We start from the raw sequence: 10,161 nt of genomic DNA on the forward strand, positions 1-10,161 counted from the left end.
CATCAGAGAGATAGCAGAGATGCTTGGAGTAGCAAAATCAACAGTCGGGTACATTCTGAGAAAAAAGGAATTGACTGGTGAGCTTGGGAACTCAAAAAGGCCTGGGCGTCCACGGATGACAACAGTGGTGGATGATCACCGCATACTATCTTTGGTGAAGAAGAACCCGTTCACAACATCAACTGAAGTCCAGAACACTCTCAGTGAAGTAGGTGTATCTGTCTCTAAGTCAACAGTAAAGAGACGACTCCATGAAAGTAAATACAAAGGGTTCACATCTAGATGCAAACCCTTCATCAATTCCAAAAATAGACAGGTCAGAGTTAAATTTGCTGAAAAACACCTCATGAACCCAGCTCGGTTCTGGAAAAGTATTCTATGGACAGATGAGACAAAGATCAACCTGTACCAGAATGATGGGAAGAAAAAAGTTTGGAGAAGAAAGGGAACGGCACATGATCCAAGGCACACCACATCCTCTGTAAAACATGGTGGAGGCAACGTGATGGCATGGGCATGCATGGCTTTAAATGGCACTGGGTCACTTGTGTTTATTGATGACATAACAGCAGACAAGAGTAGCCGGATGAATTCTGAAGTGTACCGAGATATACTTTCAGCCCAGATTCAGCCAAATGCCGCAAAGTTGATCGGGCGGCGCTTCATAGTACAGATGGACAATGACCCCAAGCATACAGCCAAAGCTACCCAGGAGTTCATGAGTGCAAAAAAGTGGAACCTTCTGCAATGGCCAAGTCAATCACCAGATCTTAACCCAATTGAGCATGCATTTCACTTGCTCAAATCCAGACTTAAGACGGAAAGACCCACAAACAAGCAAGACCTGAAGGCTGCGGCTGTAAAGGCCTGGCAAAGCATTAAGAAGGAGGAAACCCAGCGTTTGATGATGTCCATGGGTTCCAGACTTAAGGCAGTGATTGCCTCCAAAGGATTCGCAACAAAATATTGAAAATAAAAATATTTTGTTTGGGTTTGGTTTATTTGTCCAATTACTTTTGACCTCCTAAAATGTGGAGTGTTTGTAAAGAAATGTGTACAATTCCTACAATTTCTATCAGATATTTTTGTTCAAACCTTCAAATTAAACGTTACAATCTGCACTTGAATTCTGTTGTAGAGGTTTCATTTCAAATCCAATGTGGTGGCATGCAGAGCCCAACTCGCGAAAATTGTGTCACTGTCCAAATATTTCTGGACCTAACTGTATATACTGGTAGCCCCCAGCCCATACATATACAGCAGTGTTGGTGTGCACTTTGTGCGGCTATGTCTGTTAAAGTGATGGCCATGACGCAGTGACCTGCACAGCCACATGCCTGGGAGGAGCTGGACGGAGACAAGCGGGGGAGGTGAGTGAGGCTGCTGCTGGCTTCCCCATATTAATAATATCTGTAATTTGCCGTGTGCATATATCATGTATATCTATGTATGTCACTGTATATGACTGTGTATAGATTTGTATGTTTATGTATTTTGTGAATTTGTCTTCAAATATGTTTATGTATGTATGTTTGTATGTGCAAGTACATGTGTGTGTGTGTGTGTGTGTATCTGCATGTGCATAGGGACCACTGAAATCTTTCGCTCGGGGCCCACAAAAACCTGGAGCCGTTCCTGACTGTACAGACACATACAAACATACCAGATATGTAGGCATCTACCATATACAGGCACATACACACATGCCAGAGCTACAGGCACATACTACAGTACAGACCAAAAGTTTGGATACACCTCCTCATTCAAAGAGTTTTCCTTATTTTCATGACTCTAAAAATTGTAGATTCACATTGAAGGCATCAAAACTATGAATTAAAACATGTGGAATGAAATACTTAAAAAAGTGTGAAACAACTGAAAATATGTCTTATATTCTAGGTTCTTCAAAGTAGCCACCTTTTGCTTTCATTACTGCTTTGCACACTCTTGGCATTCTCTTGATGAGCTTCAAGAGGTAGTCACCGGAAATAGTTTTCCAACAGTCTTGAAGGAGTTCCCAGAGATGCTTAGCACTTGTTGGCCCTTTTGCCTTCACTCTGCAGTCCAGCTCACCCCAAACCATTTCAATTGGGTTCAGGTCTGGTGACTGTGGAGGCCAGGTCATCTGGTGTAGCACAACATCACTCTCCTTCTTAGTCAAATAGCCTGGAGGTGTGTTTGGGGCCATTGTCCTGTTGAAAAATAAATTATGGTCCAACTAAATGCAAACCAGATGGAATAGCATGCCGCTGCAAGATGCTGTGGTAGACATGCTGGTTCAGTATGCCTTCAATTTTGAATACATCCCCAACAGTGTCACCAGCAAAGTACCCCCACACCATCACACCTCTTCCTCCATGCTTCACGGTGGGAACCAGGCATGTAGAGTCCATCCGTTCACCTTTTCTACAAAGACACGGTGGTTGGATCCAAAGATCTTAAATTTGGACTCATCAGCCTAAAGCACAGGTTTCCACTGGTCTAATGTCCATTCCTTGTGTCCTTTAGCCCAAACAAGTTTCTTCTGCTTGTTGCCTGTCCTTAGCAGTGGTTTCCTAGCAGTTATTTTATCATGAAGGCCTGCTGCACAAAGTCTTCTCTTAATAGTTGTTCTAGAGATGAGACGGTGTGTCCAAACTTTTGGTCTGTACTGTATATACAAAAATAGGATTCAGCTCCACTTGTATTTGACACAGACGAGTGCAATCCGATAAAACATCAGATTGCACTTGCACCAGTTTAAAACTATGAGGCAGTGTCCGTCTGCGACTCTTATCTCATGCCTTATCAATAATTATGAGCTTTATCTTAACTATGCCAGGCTTATTAGATAACAGAGAAGCTTCCATCAGGGGTTGTATGCATTCTGTATTTTTTTTAGGTTTCTCATGTGACATTAGGAAAGATCTTCTGCCGATATACACATATGGCCATCTTAACCTTTGCCACTCTAAAAGCTTCAGTGATTCAGTATCTTCATTTCTGCCTCCTGTATAAACAGGCGAAGAGAGAGTGGTTCCACTTGTATTACCTAATTTTGTGTAGCATATCCATTGTAGAATCAACCAACATCTTATATTAAAAAAAAAAAAATCTGCGTTAGATCAATCTATGACTAGCTCTGAATATGATACAATATGTAGTCATCTGCACTTGACATGGTTGAAAGAACTAAATAAATAACATATAGAACAAGATTTTCTTATTTTTCACTTTTTCATTTAGCAGACGTGTTTCTTACTGATCCAGGACATATGACTTTTTTGGGGCAAGGGCCAGTTTCACGGTTTCTCTACTATGTATGTCTGCTGTGCCCTCCATTGTTGGAGAATATAATAGGTGACATATTTGCCCTCTTTTTGAATCCAGTATCCAAAGCATAGCTAGATTCAAATCTGTGTAGCACTTACGTTCCACAATTTTGGCATGAGAAAGGCACATTGTCTAGATTGTACCTAACTGAGAACACCATACTGTAAATATTCTGTTAATTGTAACTTTGTAATTAGGAACTATTTTTGTGACCCTTTCAACCCTAGCTTGAACCACCAAAGTGGCTTTGATACAATAGATGCACTCCTGGTGACAGGGTCCAGTCCTGCTGAATAATAAGCCATAGGTCTCTGCTGTAAACCAGGTTTTTGGGCCAATTCAGGCTGCTGTCTTGTAACCTTCCTTCTTTTGCTGGGCAATACAAAAGAAAAATAGATAAATTATGTTGTAAAATGTGAACAGAACAGCAAGCAATAAATTATCCTGATACAATAAATGAAAGCAACACAACCTCCGGATTTGGAAAAGTCAATTTATATACATTTCTTTTCAGCATTGATGTCATTGCAACAATATATATTGCCAGTGAATTTTGAGGACCTTGTGATAACACAGTCTCTGCATACTGTAAACTATTTATGTCCATGAAAGGAAAAAACAAAACAAATAAATGTTGGCAGTCTGAGAGCAGAGGCATGGAATTAAAATGGATTTTCCAAATAAATCACCATAAAATGCTTTGATGATTTCCCACAGAAAACCATCATTCACATACACAACAGATTTCCCTGCTCCAGTATCTATTAAGAAAGCTAAACTTCTATCCAAAGTTAATTTAACCGTTGGGGTAGGATCAGTTAAATAAAAGCAAATTATTGCTAATTACTTTGAACAGACAATAAGACAATGGACAGGGAAGAGTTGCTCTTCCTCCCCACTGCTCTTTTTAGTAAAGCAAAAACTTAGACCTTTTTGTTCAAGCTTGAAGCATACCCCCCTTTTTTTCTTCACAAAAGCTGCTCTAATGTAAGCTCTCCCTCCTACATCTCCCTGAACTGCTTCCTGAGGACAGTGTGCAGAGTATCAAGTCCCTGGGTCTTATACAGTGCCTACAAGTAGTATTCAACCCCCTGCAGATTTAGCAGGTTTACACATTCGGAATTAACTTGGCATTGTGACATTTGGACTGTAGATCAGCCTGGAAGTGTGAAATGCACTGCAGCAAAAAAGAATGTTATTTCTTTTTTTTTTTTTTTAAATTGTGAAAAGTTTATTCAGAGGGTCATTTATTATTCAACCCCTCAAACCACCAGAATTCTGTTTGGTTCCCCTAAAGTATTAAGAAGTATTTCAGGCACAAAGAACAATGAGCTTCACATGTTTGGATTAATTATCTCTTTTTCCAGCCTTTTCTGACTAATTAAGACCCTCCCCAAACTTGTGAACAGCACTCATACTTGGTCAACATGGGAAAGACAAAGGAGCATTCCAAGGCCATCAGAGACAAGATCGTGGAGGGTCACAAGGCTGGCAAGGGGTACAAAACCCTTTCCAAGGAGTTGGGCCTACCTGTCTCTACTGTTGGGAGCATCATCCGGAAGCGGAAGGCTTATGGAACTACTGTTAGCCTTCCACGGTCTGGACAGCCTTTGAAAGTTTCCTCCCATGCCGAGGCCAGGCTTGTCCGAAGAGTCAAGGCTAACCCAAGGACAACAAGGAAGGAGCTCCGGGAAGATCTCATGGCAGTGGGGACATTGGTTTCAGTCAATACCATAAGTAACGTACTCCACCACAATGGTCTCCGTTCCAGACGAGCCCGTAAGGTACCTTTACTTTCAAAGCGTCATGTCAAGGCTCGTCTACAGTTTGCTCATGATCACTTGGAGGACTCTGAGACAGACTGGTTCAAGGTTCTCTGGTCTGATGAGACCAAGATCGAGATCTTTGGTGCCAACCACACACGTGACGTTTGGAGACTGGATGGCACTGCATACGACCCCAAGAATACCATCCCTACAGTCAAGCATGGTGGTGGCAGCATCATGCTGTGGGGCTGTTTCTCAGCCAAGGGTCCTGGCCATCTGGTCCGCATCCATGGGTAGATGGATAGCACGGCCTTCCTGGAGATTTTGGCCAAGAACCTCCGCTCCTCCATCAAGGATCTTAAGATGGGTCGTCATTTCATCTTCCAACAAGACAACGACCAAAAGCACACAGCCAAGAAAACCAAGGCCTGGTTCAAGAGGGAAAAAATCAAAGTGTTGCAGTGGCCTAGTCAGTCTCCTGACCTTAACCCAATTGAAAACTTGTGAAAGGAGCTCAAGATTAAAGTACACATGAGACACCCAAAGAACCTAGATAACTTGGAGAAGATCTGCATGGAGGAGTGGGCCAAGATAACTCCAGAGACCTGTGCCGGCCTGATCAGGTCTTATAAAAGATGATTATTAGCTGTAATTGCAAACAAGGGTTATTCCACAAAATATTAAACCTAGGGGTTGAATAATAATTGACCCACACTTTTATGTTGAAAATTTATTAAAATTTAACTGAGCAACATAACTTGTTGGTTTGTAAGATTTATGCATCTGTTAATAAATCCTGCTCTTGTTTGAAGTTTGCAGGCTCTAACTTATTTGCAACTTATTAAACCTGCTAAATCTGCAGGAGGTTGAATACTACTTGTAGGCACTGTATAAGACTCGACAACACTATACAGGTGGACAATCATAGTAATGTAATCATAACATGGCTATGGCATTTCTGTGAATGGCAGGCAATCTCCACATGTTGATGCGTCTAATGGTCACGAAACATGCTGGGCAAAGACTTGAGCTTTCGCTAGATCACCCATGATACTTAACGGTAATAAGCATACCTGAGCACCCTGATACTCCAGCAGTGGAGAGCACGCTTGCTCATCACTGGTCCTGTCCCATTACTTTGGCTTTCCTTTAGTTTCTTGTACATTATACATACAGTAGTGTGGGTCACCCTTTTTGGGCTTTTCATCTTGTCTCTTAGCTTTCAACAGGCAGGTGTGATAAAGTCCGGCCTGGGTCCTGCTCTGCTCCATCTATTGAGGTCTGCTGGCAAATAGCAAGGTGAAATTCAGGAGATAACGTCAATCCTGATTGGGTACACCTTGTTGTGGTGGGATGGCTTTTATGTTCTTTTAATTAAAGTAGTATCAACTAACTCTAATGTTAATTAGTTTTACTATTACTATTTACTTACTGCAGGGTATGTCCTTATTTGTTTTTATCCTAGCTTTCATCTTCAGTAGTGGACAATGAATGAATGAATGAATGAAGTTGCAATCGAAAATAGCATTTCAGCTCCCCTGATAACGTGCACGGTGCAGGGCAGCTCCATGGACAATCCAAAAGTAGAAATCGTACCAGCACAAATCCTTAAATTTTTTTACATTTATTCAATGCAAAAAGGTATAAAATCAAGAAGATAGGCGGATAAAAAATATAAACTAATACAAGACAGGTACAGGTAATGCTTTTCTGGCCCAAGTGAGCCTTAGTGTCAACCTAATTGAGACTAAGAGCCAGAAACGCGTTAGTTGTACCTTTCTTGTATCAGTTTATATTTTTTATCCATCTTTCTTCTTGCTTTTATAGCTTTTTGCCTTGAATAAATGTTAACATTTTTTTTACGGATTTGTGCTGGTACTATTTCTACTTTTGGATTGTCAATGAAGTTGCAATGCATAGTTCTGTTCAATGTCAAACAGCCACTGCCAAGTACTGCACTTCATCACCTATGTCATTATTTTTCTTTCGTTGGCTAGTAATTTGGAATTAGAGATAGCCCAGTATCATAAGGACGTCCACCTTCACATTTCCACTATTCTCCAACTCAATCTCCTACCACACGATGATGCTGGAACTTCCAGACTGACTGTTCTCCCATTCCACCTCTCAGTGGTCAATAATGGTCTGAACCTCCCCATGTTACTAGCTGTAAGTATCTAAATTTAGGTTCTAATTAGTTGTTCCCTTGTCTACAGTGTGGTTGACCAGCCTTTTTCCATCTTCCACAGTCATCTTTTCTGTTTTCTGCATTTTGTTTCTTATATCTGGAGCTGGCTGCTATAAAAGATTTTTGTTCTACAAAGGCATCTTACTCTCCAAATTGGACACAAGTTATTATAGGACTGACTTCTGCAGTTACTGGATTTCTGCATTTTGCAAGGACTTGGTTGGCTGACTAAGTCTGTGATAGACCAATATCAGGAAAGCCCTTGGTCTTTTATCAGCCTGTACGATGTAGCCATGCTGTCACAGATACAGGTAGCACTGTCTGCTTTTCTGCTATTTCTTGTCATGATAAAGGTGAGATTCACTAAAATGGTGATATAATATATGATTAATATGAATGCCATAGATGAATTATACAAATAGCGACAAGGGCAACAACATATTTTCTTTTTTTTAAGTTTCCCTACAATTGCGATTTGTACGGAGATGGTCAGTTTTTGGAAAGACATTTCAAAAGTTAAAGCGGGATGTATTGGGATGCTTAGTTTTTATCACAATTTTATTCCTTGCACTTATTCATTGTGTAAGTGTGGTAAGTAATAAAGCATTAAGTGTTGTAATACAGTGACAAGCAAAACTGTAACAATGTTTTGTACTTTTGACTTTCAGGCTCCATATCTCACCATCCACTACAGCTTTGAGAGTGAGACTGCATGTTGGTCAGATGTTTGGCCTTTGTAGCATGCTAAAAGAGTTGCCCCCTCCCCTTCCATTATGTACTAATGTCCTCCATTCTGTACTAATGTCCCCCATCCTGGGCTACATCCTGGTACATATGTCCCCCATCCTGGTAAATATGTCCACCATCCTGGTATATTTGTCCCCATCCTATTATATATGGCCCCATCCTAATAAATGAATCTCCAATCCTGGTATATATATCCTCATCCTGGGCCCACTCTGGTAAATATGTCCCCATCTTGATATATTTGTCCTCATCCTAGGCCCATCCTGGTAAAAATGTCCCCCATCCTGATAAATATGTCTCCTATTCTGGTAAATATGTCCCCATCCTGGTATATATGTCCCCCATCCTGGTATATATGTTCCTGATCATCTTATATATGTGCCCATCTTGGGCCTATCCTGGTATATATGCCCTCATCCTGGGCCCATCCTGGTATATACTGTCTCTATCCTAGTATACACTGTCCCCATCATGGTATATATGTCCCTCATCCTAGGTCGATCCTGTTTTAAATGTCCTCATCCTGGGCCAATTCTGGACCAAAAACATTGTACTCACTTTGCTCTGCTGCCATGTTGCACGGTGTCCTCTGTAGTCAGCACACAGTGTCCGGCATCTGAAATTGGGGTGCGCGGGGCCAGGCATGTACACACCAAAGTCAGCCACTGTTTGCTGTGCAGGGACCTGACGAGTATCTGTGCTGCCATGCATTTCAGCTGGATGTGCACCCTCAAACACACATCCAACTGAAGCAGGCACAAGGGATGGCGGGCCTACTGTGCCCGACCGTGGTCGCGTCCTCTGCAGCTGCGATCTTTTCTGCATAGGGATCTTCATGAGACAATTCTTTTAACCTTTTGTAAAAAGAAATTTATCCTTTACATGAGGAGCATGAATATAACATATAGTATTCTCTATCTCCATATAGGTATCCATTGGGAAAGGATCTACAAACCTCTTCATAGCCTACAGTATGGTTTTGGATTTAATTTTCTACTGAAGCGCATTCCTTTGGCAGGATCATTTTTTGGATTCATCCATCTTATGGTGTGCAGAGGATTTTTATGTGGTTTAGTACTCAGCATTCATCGCAGTATACGAGCTGAAATCTACCGCCCAGCTTTGGAACCTCAAGATCACGAGATGATTGATTTTCTTGTCAAAAGGTTCAAACTATGGTTGGGAGTCAGCAAAGTAAAAGAGGTAAAGCTCTTCCTACTTATATAGTCTTCATATAATCATGTATTGTCCATGTAGTTATGATGACAGAACAGCCGAGGTAAATTTGGCTCAGTTAATTTGTAGAATGCAGATTGATTATTGTTTTCATTATAGCTGTGTTGTTGTGTTGTAGACATATGTCCTGATTCATTAAGACTGGCGTTTCATACTCCCGTCTTAATGAGGGTAGTGTAGGAATAAGAAATGCCAAATTTATTAAAAGGCACAAGTCGCTTAAAGGGAATCTGTCAGCAGGCTTTTGCTTCCTCATCTGAGAGTATGATGTAGGCAAACAGTCCCTCAAGCCAATGATGTATCACTTAGTTTCCTGAATACAAGTGGATCTACCATAATCAGTTTTTAGATTTGGCATGTAGCAGTGCTCAGAAAGTTGTTCCTGCCCACACCAGGCTCTCAGTGTACAATATTTATAGACAGTGAGCTGCTAATCACAGCAGCTGACCTAGTCCAGAAATGATAATCTCCTGAACCTAAAACAAACGTTGCAGGTAAACAATTGCACACAGTGTGAAAATAGACACATCACTGAAATTTTTATGTTAACCTCTACTGCATGCATACTTAAGATTACATAGCAAAAACCTGCTGAGAGATGAATTCAGCACATTTTATCATTACGGGCATAAGAATTGCCACCACTTTTGATGAATTTCATAGGTGGGCCTAACCATGCCGTAAGTGTCCCTGCCTCAAGCTCTGCTTATTTTTGCGGAGCTGCGTGAAACTGGTGTGAGATTGGCAAAAGTAAATACATTTTTGATTAACACCATATAGCACAAAGAATTCCAACTGTTCACTGTGCTTCACTTTTTCTGGCATAAATACTTTGATGTATGGGCCCTTTAGTCTTTTTTAATCTTATTAAAAATTCAAAATAGTGAATTTATCTACCTTGGCTGAATTGGA

Source organism: Anomaloglossus baeobatrachus, chromosome 5 (assembly GCF_048569485.1).
Source record: "Anomaloglossus baeobatrachus isolate aAnoBae1 chromosome 5, aAnoBae1.hap1, whole genome shotgun sequence".
Lineage (NCBI taxonomy): Eukaryota > Metazoa > Chordata > Amphibia > Anura > Aromobatidae > Anomaloglossus > Anomaloglossus baeobatrachus.